Source organism: Typopeltis vanoorti, chromosome 1 (assembly GCF_054136105.1).
Source record: "Typopeltis vanoorti isolate ZY-2024b chromosome 1, IOZ_Tvanoo_1.0, whole genome shotgun sequence".
Lineage (NCBI taxonomy): Eukaryota > Metazoa > Arthropoda > Arachnida > Uropygi > Thelyphonidae > Typopeltis > Typopeltis vanoorti.
Window position 1 is genome coordinate 83872594 of NC_143549.1, and position 25675 is coordinate 83898268.

Here is a 25675-nt window from a genome sequence, read left to right on the forward strand (position 1 = left end):
TTCTGCTCCTCTGAAGATTCTCTAAACCAAGAACTAGAAATAATTAAAAATACAGCCATACTAAATGGATATAATCTTAAAACAATCATCAGTCACCTTCCCACACATCAACCCAGACAAGAAGTCCATAGGATTCCCATACCTTACGTCAAAGGCATCTCCGAATGTCTTTCAAAAATTATGAAGTACAATTTTGCCATTTGTAATCTATAACTTGTTACCTTCTCCTAAGGACAAACTCTCACCTCTGATGTTACCTGCCGTTTATGAGATCCCATGCTCCTGCAAATTGTTTTACTTTGGTCAGACAGGTAGGTCTGTTCAGAAGAGCATCTCGGAACATCAAGACCACATTCGTCTTTTCAAACTGCAGAAAGCTGGTCTCTCCCAACACGGAGTTGAAAATCCAAACCATAGGATCCATTGGGAGAAGTTGAAATTTTTACACAGATTTTTATATAAATATGAACGTTTATATAAAGAAAGTGCTGAAGCCCTACTACACAGACCAAATTTAAACCGCAACGATGTTCTTACTATTCCTAAAGTATGGTCACACAAAATTGTGTAAAATAATCTTTATATATATATATATATATATATATATATATATATATATTTTTTTTTTTTTTCTTTTTTTTTTTTCTTTCAGTTATTTAATTTCCTTCTATAACATGTTACTGCACGCCACGCATATTGAGATTCCATTGTAATCATCGTAACTGTATGTTATTCCTAGTATTGTTTGAACTACTGTACTGATGATGTCCCAAGATACTTGGGATGAAATATTTACGAATTAAATAGTCATTACTGTGGTTAGTAGATGCATTTTTAGTGATCTTGTAGTCAGTATTAGATAGAGAAATAGGTCTCCAGCCACTGATCAAGGTGTCATCTCTATTAGATTTTGGAATGAGGACAGTATGGCTTGCTACAAATTCACTTGGTATGTGACCTAAAGAGAGAAAAGAATTAAATAGTATAACCAGAATTCGAAGAATAAAATCCCAGGCTTTGCAGTAAAATTCTATCCCTAGACCATCAGGGCCTGGGGATTTTCTTGTCTAGTATTCTTTATAGACTGAGGTAACTTCAGATGCTGTAATGGGTCTGTCAAGCCCATCTCGATATGAACAGGAAAGCCATTAATGTTCCAAGAGTTATAATTTCCAACAGTACTATTGTCTTCAAACAGATTTTTGTAATGTTTTTGAAAGGAGTCAAGGATGTTTTGAATGGTGAACATGTCTTCTCTATTAATGCAGATTTGAGTGATAGGCCTTTCTTTGCAAAATTTAGTGAACTGTCTATTGAAAAAGGCAGCTAAAGGGCTGTCTGCTTGGTGCTGCTGTGTTCTTGTCTTAAACTTTCTTTCTTCTACTTGTTTCTGTCTTTCACACTTCTATCTCTATACTAACGTTTCTAATGATGTTGCTACAGTCTATAAACCTGCATTGGTTTGTTACGAACCAGCTTCTCTTTTTACACAGGTCTTTTAACTTTTTTTCTTTTGAAGAAAGCCTGTTCCTTTCCCTATTCTATCATATTCTGTTTTACTGTTTGCTTGAATTTCAACCACATATCCCAATTCCAGGTAACGGTATTGCAAGTTGAGCAGAGGGTCTGAAATTTATTTGAAAAGAATCAATGGAGAAGTTGGTGGAAGTTTCCATGGTCCAGAACTGATCTCTACTTGCTTCATGCTGTGGAACTTAAGTAGAACTGGATTATGATCTGACATGTTGATGTCAAGATGTTTTATCTGATTCAATTTTTATTGAGGTCTCGTCAGTGAGAGGCAGACCCAGAAGTGATACCAAGTTTGAAGTAATGCAAAAGTTATATTTCCATTTATAAGTAGCCAAAAGGCGTCACACCTTAATACTAAAATACTCTGGATAACAGATAGATGTTGAAAGTTTTTCCACATTTATAAATTAAAGATGACAAGAAATTACACTCTTGGTTTAATCCTTTATCGAAGTGTAAGCAAACAAAGTTTGCACATGAAATAACTTCACGATCATGACCGGGAAACTCGTATATAGAGGCTAATGACTTCACATCATTTGCTATTCATTATGTATAATGCTATTCATTATGGAAACAGCCGCCACCCAGACTGATTTCACTGTATTAGTGAAGGAAAGTCTCCAGAAACTCGAGCAATCCCTCAGATCACCAAACACAGCAGGTGCGAGTGACTTGAAGGATCATTTACTCACTGGTAGTTACACTCAGTGACAGGCCCACTCTGCCAAGGGGAGGAACACTTAGTGGTATCTCTACTGAATAGAAAGCTCATTAGAAGATATCTTGTAATGATTGAGTCATTACAAGACATCTTAGTTTGCAACTTTATTCCTTCAGGAAAAGTGCTTCCTTCAAACACAATTCACTTAACACAGCCTTCTGCCTATTATCCTGTTGATGCTACCACATGATCCCTTTACGTACAATTTGAAAATTTGTATATGTGACTGGTTTCTATTTGAAATCGTCAGTTATACAAACTGCCACAAGCTAATACATCTGAATTTGCAGCTGTAATCTTCAAAAATAGTGTTCATCCTTTTAAGAACTCATCTAATATTGTCTACAATAATGTCTAGATCTTGTATTAGTACATTTATACAGTCCAAAAGGATATGTGATAGTCTGTTCTACATTATATAGATAGATCCCTACTAGTGCATGTGGGATGCACTAGTAGGGATTTTATGTTGGTTGAAGTTGCAAAGGCAGTTGGTCACAAAACTTTTCCTCCAGGAAAATCTGGTTTTTCATCCCACAAACAGGCAAACTGGCCCCATGAACACAGATATCCAGACATAAAACACTTACCCTTGTGGAATGCAGCAGAAGAATGCCAAGCCAGCTGCATTAAATTGTCTAAAAGCCCGGATCAGGGGACTCAGCAAATCTTGGATAGAGTAAATCTTAATAATATCAAGTTCTTGATAAATGTGGAGCAAACATCAACCTTTACCACAGGAGATAGAAGAGACATTGCAAAGAATGCTCATTGCTCTCCAATACTTATCCTGCAACTGATGTGTGATAATGAAAAGTTAGCATTTTTATCAAATATGGGTCCTAAGAACTTTCATGCAACTGGGACTATCACTGGTCTGAGTCTCAGATAATGGATCAGGATAGAAAGATCTGTAAAGAAAATCTCCACCATTTAACCTCCCTACCAGCAAGGTGGAAATAGTGAGACCAAATTGCACTTCTTATTCATGTCATTCAAAGGTGTTACAGAATCCAATCCAGATTTAGCTGCACGTCTATAGATGACATGGCTGGTTGGGGAGTAAGCAAGCACCTGGGTAAAAAGGTTGTCTTTCTGGCTTGATGCAACTGCCCTTTTATAATCCTTATCTTGCAAGAGTGACAAAGCCGGCACAGAGTGAACTCTTATAATAGGAGGAAGCTGTTTTGCTATCAAGTTTGCTTTTACCAAAAACTCCATTATTATTATTATTCAGCCGTCCATGAAGTCAAAAGATTCATCGTTGGAGGTCCATTCTAAGAAACACAAGTCTATCAAGATTCATCAAGAGAGGTCCCCTCCTAGGAAACACAAAGTCTATCATACCACTCCTTAAATGCATTGACAGTTCTCGCTCTCACCACTCTATCAGGCAATGCATTCCATGATTCAATCATCCTCCATGCAAAGAAACCACTCCTCACCCTCTTTCTCACAGTTTCCTTTTGCAACTTCCAGGGATGGCCCCCCTTGTCATGACTCCTTCCTGCTGTTCAACCAAGTGAAAGAACTCCCCAGTGTCAACCTTGTAACCACCTCTCAACAGTTTAAAAGTCTCAATCATATCACCTCTCCTTCTTCTATCCACCAACCTCTGCAGTCCACACTCCCTCAGTCAATCGTCATAACTAACATTGTACAGTCCTGACACCATCTTTGTTATCGGCCTTTGTACCTTTTCCACAGTTAATTTATCCCCTTCAAATCCTCGGGACCAGATCTGAGAGCAATAGTCTAACTGTGGTCTGATCAGAGTCTTATACAATGGAATGATAACACTTTTATCTCTGCAGGTCAGTGTCCTTCTCAATACTGATGCAATCCTCTGTGTTACCTTCCCATCTTTCCAATATGTCCCCTAAATTTCAGGTTTCTATCAATCATCAACCCCAGATCGCTTGTCTTCCAAACTTCTTCCGGTATAGATCCTCCCATAGAGTATGCGGCATCCCATCAATGTTTCCCAAACCTCAAGACCTTACATTCCGCTACATTAAACTGATATCACCATTCATTTTCCCATCTATCTAGCTTATTCAAATCCTCTTGCATGGCTACCAAATCTGCACTATTACTAATAATCCTTCCAAGCTTCACACCATCTGCAAACAACTGAATATCCCCTTGCAATCCACTGACAATGTCATTGATAAAAATGTTAAACAATATAGGTACCAGTACTGAGCCCTGTGCAACTCCACTTGTAACCCTCTGCCTCCTTGAAACTGCCCCACCATACACAACACTCTGATACCTATCGGACAACCAATCCTGAATCCAGCTGACCAATCCTGAATCCAGCTGACCAATCTGACATCCAGACCCATGTGCTGCAACTTGAATATCAGCTTATCATGTGGCAGCCTGTCAAATGCCGCTGCTAAGTCTAGCAAAGGCGTTTTATTTAAAAGCGCATTAGATTTCCTTCATCTAATGCACTTTTAACTGTATTATAAATGGCTAGCATATTGCTAAAACAAGAGTGCCCCTTCACAAATCTATGTTGACTCTCACAGATAACATTACCCTCATCTGCCCAATGTTGTATACGGTCCCTCACTACTTTCTCCAAGATCTTACTAACTACTGAGGACCCACAAACTGGCGTATAATTAGACACTTCCAGTCTGCTACAGCCCTTATGCAATTGCACTATCTTACCTTCCTTCCATTCCACCGGCACCTTTCCCACAGCTAGACTTTCACTGAAAAGCCAGGCAGGGGCGTGCCAGTAGTGTCCGGCACTTGTGTGCAAAACTTTAGTTGGCGCCCTATCTCCCCCCCACCCTCCAATAAAAAAATCACTTTAAAAAAATGTTTTTTTAAAAGTATTTCCTCCTCTTCGGCGCCTTTACTATCCTGGTACCTGTGTATGTTGCAGACGTTGCAGATATGGCCAGCACCCCTAAAGCCAGGTCAAAGGCATAATCGGTTCCCTAGCACATTCTCTCAAAACTTGTGGTAAAATATCATCCAGTCAAACAGCTTTACTGACATCCAGATTGTTTGGTATTTGGAACACACTCTCCTCCTGCACCTCTAAACCTCGAACCTACCCTATCCCTCTAGAATTCAAATTTACTCTTCCAGGATAACATATTCCAATAAAGTGTTCATTGAACAATTCCACTATGTCCTCTGCATCAGTCACTCTATTCCCATTTTTATCCCACAATGTCATTCTTCCACAATCATTTCTCCTCCTACTGGCCACATTGCTAAAAAATTCCCTAGCATTTTCCTTGGATCTAAGGGTCAATCTTTTCTCATTTTCCAGTTTCGCCTTCCTTATCATACTAGTCACTCTCCTGGCCTGTGTCTTATATTCTCCATGCATCTTCTCTTCACCTGTCTCCTTATATCTCTTCCATAGCCCTCTTTTTCGCATGCAATTCCTGTTTAATATTGTTTGTCATCCACTTTATTCCAAATTGTGTCCTCTTCTTCACATGTGGAATACAGCTTTCCATTGCTGCTAACAAATATTCCTTCACAATTTCCCAATTAATGATATCCCGGCTTTCCAATTCCTCCCTCCACATTTCAATTGTCCAAGTTGACATCTAAGACTATTATAATCACCTGCTTTATAATTCCACATACGTACCCGTCATTTTGACGGGTACATATGTGGTCATCTTAGATGTCATCTCAGTTATTATCAACTCTTCTGATGCTATAACTAAATCCAAAACTCTTGAACCTCTTGTTCCCTCTGTCACATGTTGCCAAAGACATTTGTCCCTCCAGAATTCTAAAAATTCTATTCCTTTATTGCTACATACATCTTCCTCTCCCCCAATTTATACTGCTGTAGTTAAAATCTCCCATAACAATCATTCTTGTTGCACCTGCCATGCTCAACTGTCTCAACATCTCCTAGTCCCCACCCTCTGTGCTCCTTGGTCTGTAGAAACATCCCACTAAATATTCTGTCTTGCCCACCTCCAACTCACACCATATGCTTTCAAAATCATTAGTGTGACACGCTTCCAAAGCCTCCACTCTTAGAGGACATAGGTCATCACTTATCATAAACAGTACTCCACCACCATGCTCTCCATTCTTATCCTGCCAAAGAATGCTGTACCCTGCTACTTCTATTCCTGTTATTATATCCTCTTCTGTCAACCACATCTCAGTGATCCCCATCATCTTTGGCTAGGCTGTTGCTATCAGTGCCACCTCTCCCATGGATGACAAACACTATTAAACAGGAATAGCATGTGAAAAAGAGGCTGTGGAAGAGATATAAGGAGAAGGAGAAGAGAAGATGCAAGAAGAGTAAAAGACACACGCCAGAAGAGTGACTAGTATGGTAAGGAAGACAAAACTGGAATATGAGAGGAGATTTGCCCTAAGATCCAAAGAAAATCCAAGGGAATTTTTTAGATATGCGGCCAGTAGGAGGAGAAATGACTGTGGAAGAATGATATTGTGGGATAAAAATGGGAATAGAGTGACTGATGCAAAGGATATAGTAGAATTGTTCAATGAACACTTTATTGGAGTATTTCACCCTGGACGAGTCAGTTTTAATGCTATTGGGATAGGGCATGTTCGAGGTTTAGAGGTACAGGAGGAGAGTGTGTTTTAAATACTGAGTACTCTGGATGAAAGTAAAGCTGTGGGACTAGATGGTATTTCACCATGAGTTTTGAGAGAATGTGCTAGGGAACTGACATTTGATCTGGCTTTTCAATGAAAGTGTTGCTGTTGGAAAGGTGCCCATGGAATGGAAGGAAGGTAAGATAGTGCCATTGCATAAGGGCGATAGCAGACTGGAAGTGTCTAATTATAGACCAGTTTGTGTGTCATCAGTAGTTAGTAAGATCTTGGAGAAAGTAGTGAAGGACCGTATACAGCATTGGGCAGATGAGGGTAATGTTATCTGTGAGAGTCAACATGGATTTGTGAAGGGGCGCTCTTGTTTTAGCAATATGCTAGCTTTTTTATGATAAAGTTAAAAGATTAGATGAGGGAAAGGCATATACTGCCATTTTCTTAGACTTAGCGAAGGCATATGACAGGGTGTCACATGATAAGCTGATATTTAAATTGTAGCACATGGGTCTGGATGTCAGATTGGTCAACTGGATTCAGGATTGGCTGTGCAATAGGTATCACAGAGTTGTGTGTGATGGGGCAGTTTTAAGGAAGCAGATGGTTAAAAGTGAGGTTCCACAGGGCTCAGTACTGTGACCTATATTGTTTAACCTTTATATCAATGACATTGTCAGTTAATTGCAAGGGGATATTCAGTTGTTTGCAGATAATGTGAAGCTGGGAAGGATTATTAGTAATAGTGCAGATGCGGCAGCCCTGCAAGAGGATTTGAATAAGCTAGACAGATGGGCAAATGAATGGGGGAAGCAGGGGTGGGGGTGTCAGTTTAATACAGCAAAATGTAAGGTCTTGAGGTTTGGGAAACATTGATGGGACGCTGCATACTCTGTGGGAGAAGTTATACTGGAGGAAGTAGGGGAGACAAGAGATCTGGGGTTGATGATTGATGGAAATCTGAAATTTATAGGAAATATTGCAAAGGTGGTGAAGGCAACACAGAGGATTGCTGCAATAATGAGAAGGACGCTGACCTGTAGAGATAAAAGGGTTATTATTCAGTTGAATAAGACTTTGACTATGGTTCTCAGATTTGGTCCACAGGATTTGAAGGGGATAAATTAACTCTGGAAAGGGTACAAAGGCAGATAACAAAGATGGTTTCAGGACTGTACAATGTCAGTTATGAGGATTGGATGAAGGAATGTGCACTGCAGAGTTTGGTGGATAGAAGAAGGAGAGGTGGTATTATGAGACTTTTAAACTGTTGAGAGGTGGTTACAGTGTTGACACTTGGGAGTTCTTTCACTTGGTTGAACAGCGGGTAGGAGTGATGAAAAGAGACTATCCCTGGAAGTTACGAAAGGAAACTGTGAGCAAGAGGGTGAGGAGTGGTTTCTTTGCATGGAGGGTGGTTGAACCATGGAATGCATTGCCTGATGGAGTGGTGAGAGCGAGAACGGTAAATGAGTTCAAGGAGTGGTATGATAGACTTTGTGTTCCTTAGGGAGGGGGGACCTCCCCTCGATGAGTCTTGATAGACTTTGTGTTTCTTAGGAAGGACCTCCCATAATGAGTCTTTTGACTCCATGTAGGCCTGAATGATAATAATAATTATTATTATTCCGAATACTCCTGGCATTAGTATAAAGCATAAAAATGAGATTGCTTCTATACCCAGCATTATCCCCTCTAGACTGCACTGGGCTCAGCATTACCCGATGTCGTTCCCCCTTCTCCCAAGTACCCATTCCCACAAGAGGCCCCCCCTGCTACCATCCACATTGGGACACACTGACTCGTTCAGAACAGCAATCTCTCCAGATGTCTACATCCTTCTTCATTCAAATGCTAGCGGTCTCTCGCATACAATTCCTCTCTGTTCTCAAACGCACTCCAAGCATCCACATATTCCAATCCTCTCTTCTGACACATTCCCTCTATTATGCCCTTCAGTATCATTGCTCTTCTGCTCAGCTCGTCACTATCATACCTAGGCAACACACAATCCTTCCTCTCTGTGTCTTCTTTTGTACACCCTCAATCAAGAATCTCATATTTCTCGCTGCTCTACTTACATTACCACACAAGTCATTTGTTCCTACCATCACAATCATCTCATCCAGCTTTTCACCTCTTAATTGCCATAGCCACACTTTCTATCGTTCCTCCTGGCAAACACTCCTCAAGTATCATATCTTGAACTCCACGGATCATTGAGTCATTATACATGCATTATACCTCTTACCACCCTATTCCTCAATTGCTCACATGCATCCCTCACTCTCTCTCTCTCTCTCCTGTAACACTTTCTCTCTGTACTACCCTACTTACCTGCCTGACACTTAAAACTGATCCAAGTGGAACTCCCTCCTCTTAGAGAAAGAGACAGGCGAGAATGATTCCCACGGTGACTTGGAAAATATGGTTAGTCAGGAAATTTTTGATGAAAGGTATGTGAGTGGGGGGGGGGTCTCTCAAAGATCAAAGTTGTATAGGACTGTCAGTATACCAAACTGCAGCACCATTATACTCCTTTTGCATGTCAAAGATAACTGTTACTAGTGTTCACATTTAAGGAAAGCATCTCTAATATAGAGTATGTTTCCTCTGTAATGAGATAATCAAGTATGTTGAAAATTATGTTTCTGGAAGCGATATTGTGTCTCTTGGAAAAAAAGATTATTACTCTCTAGAAACCATAAAAGATGACAGAACCATTTTTTTCCCAGGAAATGTCCACCTGGTCACATATAATGATGTAGACAATGAAGCAAATTAGCTTAAAATTCTTTTAATTTAATGGAATTTGATGTTTTCTGCTTTGCTATTTAGGATAAGGAAATCGAGGCTGGAAGAAAGATTACCATTAGACCTCCAACTGAGTCAAAAGACTCATCATAGAAAGACCTACTGTCACAGCCACAACTCATCAAACCATGGCTGAAATGCAGTCTCCATCTCCACACATAATGCAATCAAATCAATCACCAATCTTTATAGAAAAACCTATTCCTCAACCACTTCTTATACAGGTTCTGGGAATAGCCTCTTGTTCTTCTCTTATCTCCTCCATTCTATGATAAGCTCCTTTTCCACATTAATCTGATTATTCCTTAACAATATGCCTCAATCACATCCCTCTTCCTATCTACTAGACTCTTCATATTGCATTTTCTCAATCTTTCTTCATACACAACATTCCAGAGAGCTGAAACCACCATAATCAATCCATGTCTGGACCTTTACCAATATCTCCTCATCCCTCTGAAAACCAGGTGACGAATCTGTGAAGAGAATCTATAGGTGGCCTAATATCAATTATATAGGTGGCCTCTACACCATTGCTATAATTCATTGTGCTGTCTCACAGTTTTAGCACCATATTTCTAAATTTTAGATCAACTATTTACCTCAAATCTCTTATCTCTTTCACTTCATCTAAAATATCTCAGTTGTATACTCCGTATTCCTTATTTGAATCTGAAATTTTAAAGTTGGTGATATTACCAATGTAATGGGAATATCCCCCCCCCCCCCACCCAAAGAATATATGCAGTTGCTCTCAGGAGTGAAAGTGGCTGAGTAGTATATATGCTGTTCATTTTCCAGATTTTAACCTAGACCACTTTGGTTTTGGCTGATCTGGTGAAAGGTGCATACTGGATCCAGGAGTTCAAAAAAGCTCTGATATACACACTATGATTGAGCAAAAACACGTTTAAAAGCTATCACATTTTTTTGTTGTGGGATATCTGCAAAAGATATCCCATCTCAGCTTTGTTATGAATGTTCTTGACTGCTGGGCATTCAATACTCCACCATGTTTTAGTGAAAGATGGAAACAAAATGAATGGTTGCAGTAATGGCAACTTTTATTATGCACAGTTACATGATTCACTGCTTCATTGATAGGAGAGAGATGTTCTGTCATAAAATAAAATTCCAGGAAAGAAGAAAAGGTTAACCAGTTTCTCTGTATTTTCTTTGTGATATGGAAGAGTACCTGGTTGCCCATGTAAAAAAAAATGGATATTATTATTATTATTCAGGCCTCCATGGAGTCAAAAGACTCATCGCCAGTCAAAAGATATATCATGAAGAAATAATCCCTCTTATTACAAGACATTATATATTACTGGGAAACCAATGACATCTTATAGTTTCATTGGTATCCCACTTAAACCTGGAAATAGAGACTGGTTGGGGGAGCAGACTATTACTTCAATGGCAATGAATGTTTAGGTAGATATATGCAAGACATCATCATAATGTTAATAAGAGTGCAACTGAGAAACAGATGGTAGCTACTTCTATGTTTGTCAAGAGCAAGTTGGCACAAATGAGGGAAATTATTTGACCACAAGGATGGTAATTACTACATGGGCAGATCTATCCTTTCCTTACAGATAACAGTAATGTATGATCGGCAGACTTTAAATGAGTCTCCTGCAGAGAAAAACCCATAGTGACTTACATTGATGTCCAATACAGAATCTAATTCTACTCATCCAGGATCGTGGGTAGTTAGTTTAATGATTTTATTTTATTCTGGGTAGGAAGAAGTGTCTGTCCCATCTTAGTGTGTTAGTGGATCTATAGGCATTGTTGGATTCTGAATGAGGAGAAATTATTAATACTTCATTCAGAGTCCAACATAATCTGCCATTCCCTGAGGCAAATTTGCTCATCAGACTAATAATCTCTTGTTAATAGTATGCTATTCATATGATTTCTTTCAAGTTATGTTTATTAATATTTATTTGTTCATTTATTATTTTGAGATGAAGTGTAGTTGTGAAAACTGTGTATTAAATATCGCTTATTATTATGAAATTAATATTACTAAAACAGAGATAAAAACTGTAAAATATGCAATCTTGTTATTATTATTATTATTATTAAACAAGACCTCATGGAGTCAAAGACTCATCTAGGAGGTCCTTTTATCTTACACACACATCTCATCATACCGTGTCTTAAACACATTCAAACTACTTGCAGACACCACGCTCTCAGGCAAGGCATTCCAATCACTCACAACTCTGCACGAAAAAAACCTGCCTCTCACTCCCTTACTCACACCCTCCTTATACAGTTTCCAGGGATGACCTCTGGTTCTCCCCTGATCTCCCACTATTCTCTGTAGAACTTCTCCACCATTGATCCTATAACAACCCCTTACCAACTTGTAGGTCTCTATCATATCTCCCCTCTTCCTTCTCTCCACGAGACTCTGCAAATTACATCTTTTCAATCTTTCCTCATACTCAACATTCCAGAGGTCAGAAACTACCTTAGTCAGTCGCCTTTGGACCCTTTCCAATATCTCTTCATCCTTCTGAAAACCCGGTGACCTAATCTGGGCACAATAGTCCAAGTGTGGCCTAATCAAAGCCTTATACATTGGAACAAGTATCTCCCTACTTCTACATGTCAGTGTCCTCCGCATCATTCCCAGAAGTCTTTGTGTTGTCTTCACAATTTTGGCGATGTGTCCCCTAAATTTTAGATCCTTATCCACTATCACCCCCAGATCTCTTATTTCCTCTATTTCCAACAATATATTCTCACCAAGCATAAATTCTGCATCCCATCTTTGTTTTCCAAATTTTAAAACTTTACATTTTGCAACATTGAACTCGCATCCCCATTTGCTTGCCCAATCACTCAATTTATTCAAGTCTTCTTGCAAGGCCACAACATCTTCACTACTTTTTATGGTTCGTACCAACTTTGCATCATCTGCAAACAACTGAATATCTCCATCCAAATCTTCACCAATATCATTAATATATAAGTTAAATAGTAATGGCCCTAAAACAGACCCCTGAGGCACTCCACTAGTGACTTTCCTTTTCCTGGATATTGCACCCCCATACACAATTTGTTGATACCTATCAGATAGCCAGTCTCCAATCCAATGCACTAATCTAATATCCAACCCCATCTGCTCTAGTTTGACTGTCAACTTATCATGAGGTACTCTATCAAAAGCCTTTGCGAAATCCAAGAATATTACTGTGTATCCTTCTCCTCTGTCCAAGGAAGCAGTCACTTTATTGTAATAAGTAAGTAGATTACTAAAACATGACCTCCCTTTAGCAAATCCATGCTGTCCATCAAAGATAATACCATTGTTGTCAACCCAACTCTGGATCCTAGTTCTCACAAGCTTCTCCAACAACTTAACCACAACACCTGACACACAGATAGGCCTATAGTTTGATGCTTGAGTTCGATCACCTCCTTTATGAAGTGGCACAATCTTGCCCTCCTTCCACTCTTTAGGAACTTGACCAAGTGCAAGACTCGTATTAAAAAAATATGTCAAGGCAGGTGTCAACTCTCTGGCACACTCCTTCAGAATACGTGGTGATATATTATCAAGTCCCACAGCCTTATTTACATCTAGTTTATTCAACTCCCCAAACACCTCTTGCTCACTTACAGTCAGTCTCTCCTCCCCATCATCAACTGCTCTTAATCTCTCCATGAAGTCACATTCACAAGATTGAAAGATCTTTATGAATTGCTCATTAAGTATCTCCACAACACATTCTGCAACAGCTGTCTTTATACCATTTCCTCCAATCAATGTCATCCTTCCATAATCATTCTTTCTTTTGCTGGCTACATATCGAAAGAACTCCCTAGGATTCTTTTTGGCTTCATTAGCTAACTGCTGTTCATACCTCTCTTTAGCTACTCTCACCAACCAAGTCACCCTCCTTGCCTGGTCTTTGTAGACCTCATGAAATTGGTTACTTCCACTTCTCTTATGCTGTCTCCACAATGCCTTTTTTTTCTGTATTGCATGCTTAATCTCTTTATTCATCCATCTCACACCTACCTTATTTAACCTTCTCACCCGTGGTATACATTTAGACATTGCATCTACTAAATAGTTTTTGAAAATTCCCCAAGCTGCATTGATCTCTTTTCCAGCTAACTCCTCATTCCATGCTACATCTGCAAGCTGTCTCCTGAGCTCTTCATAATCACCCCCCTTGTAGTTCCACATATACCCTTTTTTCACAGGGGTCCTTGCACTGCTGGCAACCACCTAGGTAATCACCTCATGGTCACTTTCAGCAATTGGTGGATGATTTGACACCTCATTTATAATTACATCCTCCGATGAGATGACCAAATCCAAGACCCTTAATCCTCGTGTGCCCTCTGTTACATACTGTCTGAGGTAGTTATCCCTCAAAAACTCAAGAAACTCATTTTCTTTAGTTCCAGTCGCTATCTCTTCAATCCAGTCTATATTGCCATAATTAAAATCACCCATAATGATCACCCTTTTCTTATTTGCTTGGCTTATTTGACTATACATTTCACTATCACCACCATCCACATTACCAGGTCTAAAACAACATCCCACCAAGTATTTGATTCTATTCACCTCTATCTCACACCATACTGCCTCAAAACCACTGGCCCTATTTCCCTCTTGCATCTCTACCTTGTATGGACATAACTCTTTCTCTATCATCAATAGCACTCCCCCTCCCTTTTTATCCCTTCTATCCTCACGAAACACATCATACCTTTCCATCTCTATTCCTGTCAGGATGTCGTCCTCATCTAACCATGTCTCACTTATTCCAACAATCTCTGGGTACACAGACACAATTAGTGCAACCATTTCATCCGCCTTGTTTCTTATGCTTCTAGCATTGGTATACAAACACAACAACTCATTTCTGGATCTACAGCTAGTTCCACTGATACCATTCACTCGATGTGCTCTCTCCGTGCTGGACTGGGGTCATTTCTTTTTCTGATTCTTCATTTTAGAACCCTTTGCAACAACATCTGTTTCCTCTTGATCCCTGGTCATCCCATTACTTTCCTGCCTACACATGCTCTCACCTCCTCTTGGAGCATCCACCTTTCTCACGCTGTGTATCCCTGTCCACCCTGGGCCTCCCCGTTTCCCTGCTCCTCTTGCACACCCATTCTCTCATTTTCTATACTCATACCACTCACCTCTCCATTCATTTCCACTTCTTCAATTTCTCCTGTCTTACTCTCCTGCTCTTCCACATCACTCCCCTCTCGATCTGATTCATTTTCTCTATTCACTTCTCTACCTTCCAGCAGCAGTCTCTCCAAGCGACTCACACCATAACCACTCAAATGCAGTCCAATGCTCCCATACAGCTCACTTCGTCCCTCAAACTCATTCCACACATTAACAAACTGTACACCCATCTCCTCACATATTTCAGCCAGAATACCATTCATAATCCTTGCTCTCCGCCTCATTTCACCACAATCATACCTAGGCAACACAGTGACCACCCTTCCTGTCACACTATTCTCTTTTATCTTTCCAAGCAGTCTCTTGACATTCATTTTGACATGCTCTTATGCTATTAGTAAAATGTAATGTATCCAAGTAATTCTTGAAAATAAGACTTGATTGGTTGTTGTGAGCAATTATGCTATTTTTAGCCAGCGCATGCCTTAATGTGAGTTACTGTACAGTATGCAAGAAGTCAGTTCGGTATCAACAAAACCAGTTAGAACCAGATTTTGGTGGGAAAGGATAGTAGTGTTGGATCCTAATTCGTCTTAACCTTTACTTTGGATCTGACATGTTAGTCACTATGATGTTCTTAAACAAAAAATAGTTGCTAGTCGATTTCTAATACAAATATAGAGAAAATTTATATTTATAGACTGCGCCACTCTATATATGAATTAGTTCAAGAATTGAAGAAAAATCAACCCTCAACTATTTCTCCTTAATATGTTATTAATATATATACTGGCCGAGTATATTTAATTAACTTAATTCATCTGCTTTGGTTCGAATATTTTATGAATGGTGCAGTAAAAGAGATTCAGGCAAAATACAACTTATCATTAACAAAAACAAACATTTAATTTTAAAATCACAAATTTTACACTCAAATTCAAATCAGTAATTAAGTTATTATAATCACTTCAGCCTTTCTGATAATACTATTATACAAACTCAGACAATGGTAAATTTGTCATCTCTAATACAGTCTTCTCACAGTTCCTTAAGTTCCAAAATACAATAAAATTGCAGTAACACCGCTTTACAAGCAAACACTTTTAAATTTTCACTTCAGTTAATTCTCACCAATAGTTACTGTTAATATAAGGAAATTCTAGGATGAAATGCACACACTTCTCTGTATAGAAATATTAATGGTTGGAATAATCTTACCGATAATCTTTTTCCTTCATCTACTTATACGTAAACACCTTTTATAACTGTAAACACTTTAAATAGTAAACGGCACTCATTAAAATAATTCTTCTAAGCAATAACTGAATTAATCATCGGTCACAATACACATAAACAAACGTTCTTGCTTGAAGTACTACTGATCACTCATTAATTAAGGCAATACACAATAATTCTTTAACTTGAGATTTTATATGTACAGTTGTTCATTCCTCCTGCATTCAAATAATTCTTTAGGCACTATAATTCAAAACACAGCTAATGGTAAACTTCAACTTTACAGCTCTACTATTCTTTAGTAACTTCGTGCTTTGCTTCAAGGTTCTGTGTGTCCTTGAAAGGTCGGCACTGAAATTAAATCTCAATTCAAGTATTGTTAGTCTATTTAGTAGTCACTCAGCTGTCTTCCGTAGCTATAATTGTTATTCTACAATTTATTAGCTAACCGCCTCTCGACTAGTAGACTTTATTAGCTGCTTGAGTGACTTGCCGACTCGCTATTATCACACTGCGATTCCCGAATGCTCCGATTCCAACCTACAGCTAATCCTCTCTCTCTCTCTCTGTTTCCTTCTTAATAATTTCAGCATTCATTGCTTTTTATATCCATTCTTCCTGCCTAAATTCTTCTCGTGATTTCTTTCTAAAACTCTTTTCAATAAACCTTACGTGGTGTTCCAAAACGTGCTCGTTCACTTACATACGTTTCCATGACAACAAAACAAAATATAATAAAATTGAGCTATTACATAACGTTAAACTTTACAAACAGGAATAAATAGAAAATATTTACATTTCAAATAATGCACAGTTAAATTATCAAATACAAGTTCTTATAATATTAACATAGTAATAATTAAAATAGCTTAATAATATTTAATACAGTCTTTTCATTATTAATACATATATCTTGATTAAATAATTAAATATTAGACAAAATTAAGGTAGTTATATGAATATTAATTTGTAAAATAAGTTGTTTACATTAAATAATATTTACAAGTCTAGCCTTTGTGATGGAAGATCATGTTGGATTCTGAAGCAAATAATAATTACTCTAATCTCTACATAATCAGAATCCAACAGTAGGATGTCATAAGCAGTATAGGAAAAAGAAGAAGAGAGTAGAAAGAGAAAAGGGAGAGAAATAACCTGGGGTTGAATGGAGTAGGAAGGAACCACTCTGTGCTTTGACTTATCTTTCTTCAAGCTCTTATTCTTTTATGAATTCCTATCGCCTCGCAGAAGGATGGCATTGGACGAAAGGATAATAAGAATGAGTAAGAAATATTGAAAGTTAGGCAATTACAAGCAAGAAGATAAATTCTCCTGAGTTAACTAATCAGATAACTGAAACCCAGGATTCTATAATATTTGTGTGCTCTCAAAGCGAAAGTATTCAAGAGCCAAGGAGTGTTTCTAGGCTTCTCGATAATGAGGAAGCTATACTGTTTATACCGGTAAGGATATCTTTTCTGTGCCTCATGTGAAGTAGCGAAGCTTGTTTCTGGAGAACATGATATAGTTCATATTGCTGAAATTAACAGTCAAAATTGAATGTGTGATATATAGCAAAACATTTCCTCGTAAACATAATATATGAATTATCACTGGATTAATAGTTCGTATTTGAATGTGTGATATAGTGAAGCCTGTTACATGAGAACGTAATGTAAAATTGAAACTGAATTTTCTGAGAACTATTGTGTTAGATTGATAAACTTTAAATTTGCTGAAAGAATGTCTGATGACTTGTGCTTTGTGATTGTTCTGAATAGTTAAGTTGAGTCAATATTTAAGTACACTAAATGATAACTTTGTTCAGAGTGAAATTGTGTTTGGAATCTTGATGATAAGAAGAGAGGAATTTATATGCATAAATTCTAATCGTAAATGATATACTCAGCTGAGTAAATTGCCAATGTCTTAATGAGAATCCATTCATTCTTAATTGTATTATCCTTACTAGAAATTCTTGTTTTAATGTAAACTTATGTGTTAAAGCATTAAATATTTTTATTCGAGTTGAATCTTGTGTTTGCCTGATTTCTTTCATTGCACCGCTCATTAAAATAGTTCAAATCTTAGCGGGAACCCTATATATATAATAAGGAGAATTTCGGCTGAATTAAGTTGATAACAATTTGTGCTAACTGATGGTTGATTTCACAACGTTGCTTATGCAAATTAGAACATAGAGTGCCGCAGTTAAAAATAAATTTTCTCTGTGTTCGAATGTGAAGCCAGTCAACAGTTGGAAAATACATCGGAGTAGAAAGTACGACACAACAGCATGTCATTATTCTTTGATTTTCCTAACTAGCAAGTGTTCTTCGATGTAGTAGAATCATTTTCTTTTATGCATTTTCAGGAATGAGGCTATACTCATTTTCTTCTCTGATTCTCTCTGTTCAGAATGTGAGTATATCATACCATTCAGGATAATGTAATTCTGAGCAGGTGGAGTCATGCATGTTAATGTCCTCTTGGATATATACATATATATCAGAAAGGTGGCAGCCAGTTTTTTTTTTTTTTTTTTTACTGTTACCTTCTCACCATAAGAGTGTTTATGCCAAGCACTATCCAACATTCATGCTGTATCCATCATAATTTGTTTTGAACTTATTCACCACTCTCCAAGCAACAAAATCTAGTCCTGACACTACTGAAAACTACACTCTTACTCAGTTTCCTAGTTCTCCCATCACTAGACCTTTTCTGAAAAATTCTCCTCTGTATTAATCTTTATCTCTATATGACTATGTCTCAATCATATCACCTATTTTCGACCTGTCGACCAATTCTGTAAGCCACAAATCTTCAACCTGCCCTCATGAGGTTCATTCCATAGACCTGCTACCATCTTGGTCTCTCGCCTCTGTATCCTATTCATTTCTTCCTCATCCCCAAAAACCCAGGTGACCAGGTCTGTGCACAGTAGTCAAGATGAGGTCTTATGAAGTCTCTAATAAAGAAGTAAAATAACCTGCTTGTCTCTGCTCATCAAAGTATTCTTCAGTAACCAAATAATCCGATGAGCTGCTTTAACCACTTTTGTTATGTGCCTTCTAAACTTTAACTCTCTATCCACTAACACTCCCAAATCTCTGACTTTGTCAATTTCCTAGAGTACAGTTCCATCAATGTGGTACACAAGCTGATATTCTTTTCATCCCAAAATGCATAAACATACACTATGTCACATGAAACTGACATCCATTCTCCTCTGCCCAGATTTGTCAAGTCTGTCCAAATCATCCAGCAAAATTTTAACATCATCTTTATTAACTATTGCTCTACCAAATTCTGCATTGGCAAATAACTGAATAGTTCCTCTCAGATCCTTTTCTATATCATTAATGTACAAATTAAACAGTATCAGCCACAGAATAGAGCCCTGTGGCACACCACTAGTCATAGGCCTTCTACTGAATTCTACTCTTGAATTAACTACTGTCTGATATCTCTCCATAAATCAACCTCTTATCCACTTCACAGACTTTATATCCATCTCCATGTCCTGCAATTTATTAATTAGAATTTCATGCAGTATCCTGTGAAATGTCTTTGCAAAGTCAAGCAATATCATTGTAAACCCATTACCTTTATCCAACTCAGCATCACTGTATTATAAAACATGAGCAAGCTATTGAGAGACAACTTACCCTTCACAAAATCATGTTGCCTCCCCCGCCATCATCTATCCATTCCTGTATTTTGCTCTTGACCAACTTCGCCACCACCTTAACTAACACTCTGATATGCTAAATGATCGGTAATTTGCTGCATCAGTCTTGGAACCTCATTTATGCAATGGAACTATTTTCATCCTCTTTCTACCCCTTGGGACTAATCCAGAACTGAGACTTTGATTAAATAACATGGTCAAAAGGTGCTGCCAATTCTCAAGCACTGTAAACTCAAGCTGGTGTACCATCTGATTCCATAGCTGTATTCACATCAAGATTCTGTAATATGATATGCACCTCCAGTTCATTTACCTCAGTTTCTATATAAGCTTCTCTTGTTACTGAAATATCTCCACCTGGATGGTATACTCTTTCAAAGTGTTCATTTAGCAATTCTACTATTTCACCTGATTCAGTTACTTCCCCACCATGACATTCATTAAAATCATTCTGCTATAAGCATTCTTTGATTTACTTGCGACATACTGAAAGAACTCTTTGGGATTATCTTTGGCCTGTACTGCTAACTTCCTTTCATCCATTCCTATTCTGCTCAATCTCAGACAGCAGTTTATCATGCAGTACTCGATCAAATGCTTTAGCAAAATCCACATAAATCACCTTATATATATATATCTCCTTTTTCCATTATATTAGTCACCCTATTATAAATATGTAAACCAAAACCAAGATCCCATTTCTAACCAGCCTTGCCAACACCTTCAACTACTATACTTGATATACACAACAGCCTCTAGGGTGACATTAGTGATTTGGATTCACCTTTATGCAGATTACCAATTGCACTGCCAACTCTTTCAGGCATAGAAACCTGAAGTTTAGGGGACATATTGCAAAGGTGGTGAAGGTAACACAGAGGATTGCTGCTATTATGAGAAGGACACTGACCTGCAGAGATAAGAGGGTTATCATTCCGTTGTATAAGTCTCTGATCAGACCACACTTGGACTATTGCTCTCAGATTTGGTCCCCAGGATTTGAAGGGGATAAATTAACTGTGGAAAGGATACAAAGATGGATGACAAAGATGGTTTCAGGACTGTACAAGGATAGTTATGAGGATCGGCTGAGAGAATGTGGACTGCAGAGTTTGGTGGATAGAAGAAGGAGAGGTGATATGATTGAGACTTTTAAACTGTTGAGAGGTGGTTACAGGGTTGACACTGGGGAGTTCTTTCGCTTGGTTGATCAGCGGGAAGGAGTGATGACAAGAGGCCATCCTTGGAAGTTACGAAAGGAAACTGTGAGCAAGAGGGTAAGGAGTGGTTTCTTTGTGTGGAGGGTGGTTGAGCCGTGGAATGCATTGCCTGATGGAGTGGTGGGAGCGAGAACGATCAGTGAGTTTAAAGAGTGGTATGATGGACTTTGTGTTTCTCAGGGGGGGGACCTCCCCTCAGTGAGTCTTGACAGACTTTATGTCTTAGGAAGGACCTCCCTCGATGAGTCTTTTGACTCCTTGGAGGCCTGAATAATAATAATAATAATAATAATTTCCCATAAAATACATCAAGCTTACTTAATATTCTTAACATTTCCATTCTTGAATTATCAGTCTTCTGTAACAGAAAAATAAATTTTACAAAAGCTAGGAAGATGGGCAAGGGATTCTGAATATATACAAAGACAGAAGCCGATTACTGGACATTCACTAAACTTATAAATGCAAAAACATCCAGAGCCACACATTCGCTTTAAAAAGTGAAAAAAATGTCAAAGTAGTACTGCATGGTATATCAGCATCTGTTACCACTAAGTAAGTCACAAGAGACCTCAAACTATAGGCTAAATCCTGTTAAAGTTAGCTATTTATTCCAAGCAGATAAATATCCAATGCCTCTTGTCCTAGTGGAAATCAGCAAGCAGTACCATACAACCTATGACCTGTCTGCAACCTGACTATAAAACCAGAACCAATATGACAGAAGGCATCAACTGGACAATGGCACCTTTGTCAAAAATTTTAGCTACTTGCAACACTGCTGCAAAGCCGATTTCCAATGGGTTAAATGTGGTGAAAACCATGCAATAGCTTCCTGAAAGAAATCAAAAACAGAGCCAGCTAAATGTCCCAAATGAAGTGGAACACAGACTGCAATAAAGGGTTGGCCAAAAATCTGCTAAAGTAAACCAAAGAGCCCAACTAACAAGTGCACAGTTAAACCCCTAATGGCACAACAAATCACCCAGGCACTCACTTCATATGCACAGGGTTGTAGCTTCAAAACATGCAGAAAAAGCTGAAACCAATGCCTGACCAAATCCAGCAAACTTGTAATCATAGCAGCCACTCTAAGCAAAATGTTGAGTTCAGCAAAACAAACTCCCAGCCAGGACTCCATAAACAAGTTGTGAGAGTTACACAAACAATCCTTACTGCACTAGTTGAGTTAACAAAAGTAGAAGACCAAACTCTCTACAGATTGTGTTCTTGGATGCTAATGACATAAGAAACAAAATGTGTGAATTACAAGAATTTATGACACATTACAGTGCTGACATAATCATTGTAATCTACAGTAAATGCACCTTCAACTGGCTCAGATGAGAACTCAAGGCTCAGGAACTATGTTCTATATAGCAATGATAGGCCTAATGTTGTTGTTGTTGTTGGGGGGGGGGGGGACAGCCATATTCGTCAAGCTCAATATATTCTACCACTATTAACATAGAAATCGTGATAAATATAGTGGGCCTAAATAACAAATGTGGATTCCCTGAAAATATACTGTTTGTTTGGAAAGTTATATACAGTTACCGGAAACAAACTTAACTGAAATTATAGATGCAAATGAAGTACTTCCAGTAGCAGGAGACCTAAACACTAACCACACAGCCTGGAACAGCAGAGCTACAAATCAAAATAGTAGAATCTTAAATCATTTTGTTGCCATAGGAACATTAAAATTATAGGACTTCCAGAACTTATATACTACAATGTGGCAGGACTTCCTCATGTCCTTCATGCAGCAATATTACAAAATATTATGCATCAATACCAAATAAGTGTGATTAAAGACCTCAGCTCTGACCACAAAATCCAGTTTTACTTCAACTGGGCTCATAATATTAAAATATCTCAGATCAAGTCCCAACTATCAACAGAACAAAACTAATGTGCACTCTATATGTATCTGTTGATCCATTTCCAACTATACTCTAATACTCTGATTTTTAACAAATTTCGAGCTTGGAAAGGCAGATAACTGCATTCAAAGCTGTCATCACAGATGTGTCATGAACAAATTCCAACCAACTTAAGATGAGATTAAAGACCTGATCCATGAAAAAGAACAGAGTCAGGTGCCAATACCACAGAACACTGACAAGTGCTTAACAGGACTACAAAAGAAGTTTGATATGCACTTAAAAACCTAATCAGCAATGGGAGACAAAACTTCAGTCTTAAACACTAAGGATCAGATGCTCTGGAGAATAACCAATTCAAATTTTACTGCCTCTGGCAGTGAAATTTATGGGGCTGCTAAAACAAAATTCCTACATTTGGAAAAGCTGCAAACATTTCTCTTGCAGCCTGGTATACTTGTGTGACAGTATTGAATTTGTCTTCATCATCTTTTAAAAATAGTAGAAACTGTTCCAATTCATCATCAAAATGTGTAATACTTATATCATTCTTATAGATCTATTTTAATTTTTCCACATAGTTTGAGACCCCTGGCAGCCATCAGGTCCGACACCTGCTTGATCAACCTCTGCCAAGCCCAGATGGGATTTCTAACAAATCACGAAATGCCCATCATAAAGCTGTAACGTACAGTGCTGCTTTTATTAATACAATATTAAGATATCACCATTTCCCAGCATGATGGAAAGAAGCAGATGTAATCTTAATCGCAACATCGGGAAGAGCTGCTCACCTTCCCCAAAACTATTGCCCAATCAGTCTGCTTTCCTGCCTAGAAAAAATAGCTGAGAGGATAATATTAAAAAGAGTGCAGAAACTCAGCAATAAGCAATTTGGATTTAAGAAAATCATTAAACCAAACAAGTTCTTAGTCATGAAAAAACAATAGCATTGGATTCAAATGGAAGCAGCACACGGGAACAATCTTCCTGAACATTCCCAAACATTTGAAAAAAAAAAAAAATGATACAATGGATTTCTTTTCAAACACCTGCAGGTCAAATTCTAACTAGGATTGGTCAAACTTACCAAGTTGTACCTCAGCAATCAAATTCCAAGTGAATTTACAGGGAATTAGATTGTCTGAATGCAAAATCATAGCAGGGGATCCCCAGGGCTCACAGCTATCACCTTTGTCATTTTTATGGCTGACATCCCATGCAGAGTTGCCACCACAATAGCCATATGTGAAGACGATGCTGCAATAATAGTCAGCTGCCTGCAACCAAGAGTAGCAATACTTAAGTAGCCAAATACTTAGGGATATAATTACATAAAGGGCTTTGCTTCACAACTCATATCAATCAAGCCTGCTCAAAAGCAAATAGGGCAATAAGATAGCCAGCTAAGCATAGAATTTAAACTTCTCCTATAGAAGTTCTAATGTATGGCTCACCCATGTAGTCACACAACAGATTCAAAAGTTAGCAAACTACAGATAATACAAAACAAATGTTTACAAATACTGTTTAGTGCACCATGGTTTGTAAGAAACATACAGCTTCAGTGAAAAGCAAATATCACTGAGATCAAAACTTGCCTATGTGAAAGGACTGCAAAATTCTTTGCAAATGCTATAATCTATCCTAACCCATTATTCCCCCAAAGAAAATTCGAAACCATGTGGAATAGGTAGGCTTTTTAAACCACTGCTAGAAACCTAAAATAGGTAAGCCAAAAGCTCAATAATATCCCAAGCCCATTATGGTCTATCACCTATCAGTAGAGAAGACTAAAACAAATAAATATCTCAGGAGAAATGTCTAAAAAAAAAAAGTATTTATTTTAAATAAAAAAAAACTCTTAAGTAATCAAGAGCCCAGAATGGGCAAGCCAAGTCCTCAATACAGTTCCAATTCATGAGTGGGTGGGGGGAATACAAGAAGAATACATAAAGACATGATTTTTTGGGGGAGGTAGGCTTATTAATGTGGCTTACCCGTTGTGGAGTAGAGATCACAAGCTGTGTAACTACATTCACAGTACTGGAATTAATGAGGCTTTAGATTTAAGGATGGTTGCAGAGGGTGTTGAAGTCTAGAGGGCATATTGTAAAGGTGACAAAAGCAGCTTGTCAGATTATTCAGATTTTGAAGATCACACTGTCAAGACCATGACTGGACTACCAGACAAATCTGATTGCCAGGATGCCTTCATGGGGTGCAAAATGCTGAAAAGGATCCAGAGGCAAGTGATCACAATGGTCTGGAGTGCTCTCTATGAGAACAGATTGAAAACCAGATAATACATGTGGTTTATGAAGACAAGCTGATAGATGGAAAAGAGTGATATGATAGAAATGTACTTATTAAGGTACTTTTATGGGATTGACATTGAACATTTTTTTTTTAATACAGGAAGGAAGAAAACGAGATAAATCTTGGTGTGTAAGAGTGCAGTTAGCAAGGACACAAGGATTACTTTTTTTTTTTTTTTTGAGAGTGAATAACAATAATGAATAGTTTGACAAAGGTGGTTGTGATCATTTTATCAGTGAATGAGTTTAAGAAGACACGTATGGTGTGAAGCATGGTTGGGACACTGTGAGTGTGTCTTTGAAGTCTATAGAGTTTAGCCTCCTCTGGTGATGATTACATTATTTCTACATCTCCATTCCTGGAAGACATATAATACAGAAATAGTACAGTATGAATAATAGAGATAATATAATATATTATCTCTATTATTCTTAGAAATAATAGAGTATGATATGTTGCTCGTTTTAGTGACACATTTCATGATGG

General features: G+C 38.0%; 1 protein-coding gene across 1 annotated transcript in view; it reads right to left on the reverse strand.

The window, feature by feature from the left end:
- The window catches only part of LOC150110163 (muscle calcium channel subunit alpha-1-like), a 1246847-nt gene that overhangs the window by 904341 nt on the left and 316831 nt on the right, over positions 1-25675 (reverse strand). The gene's annotated exons all lie outside the window — the stretch shown is intronic.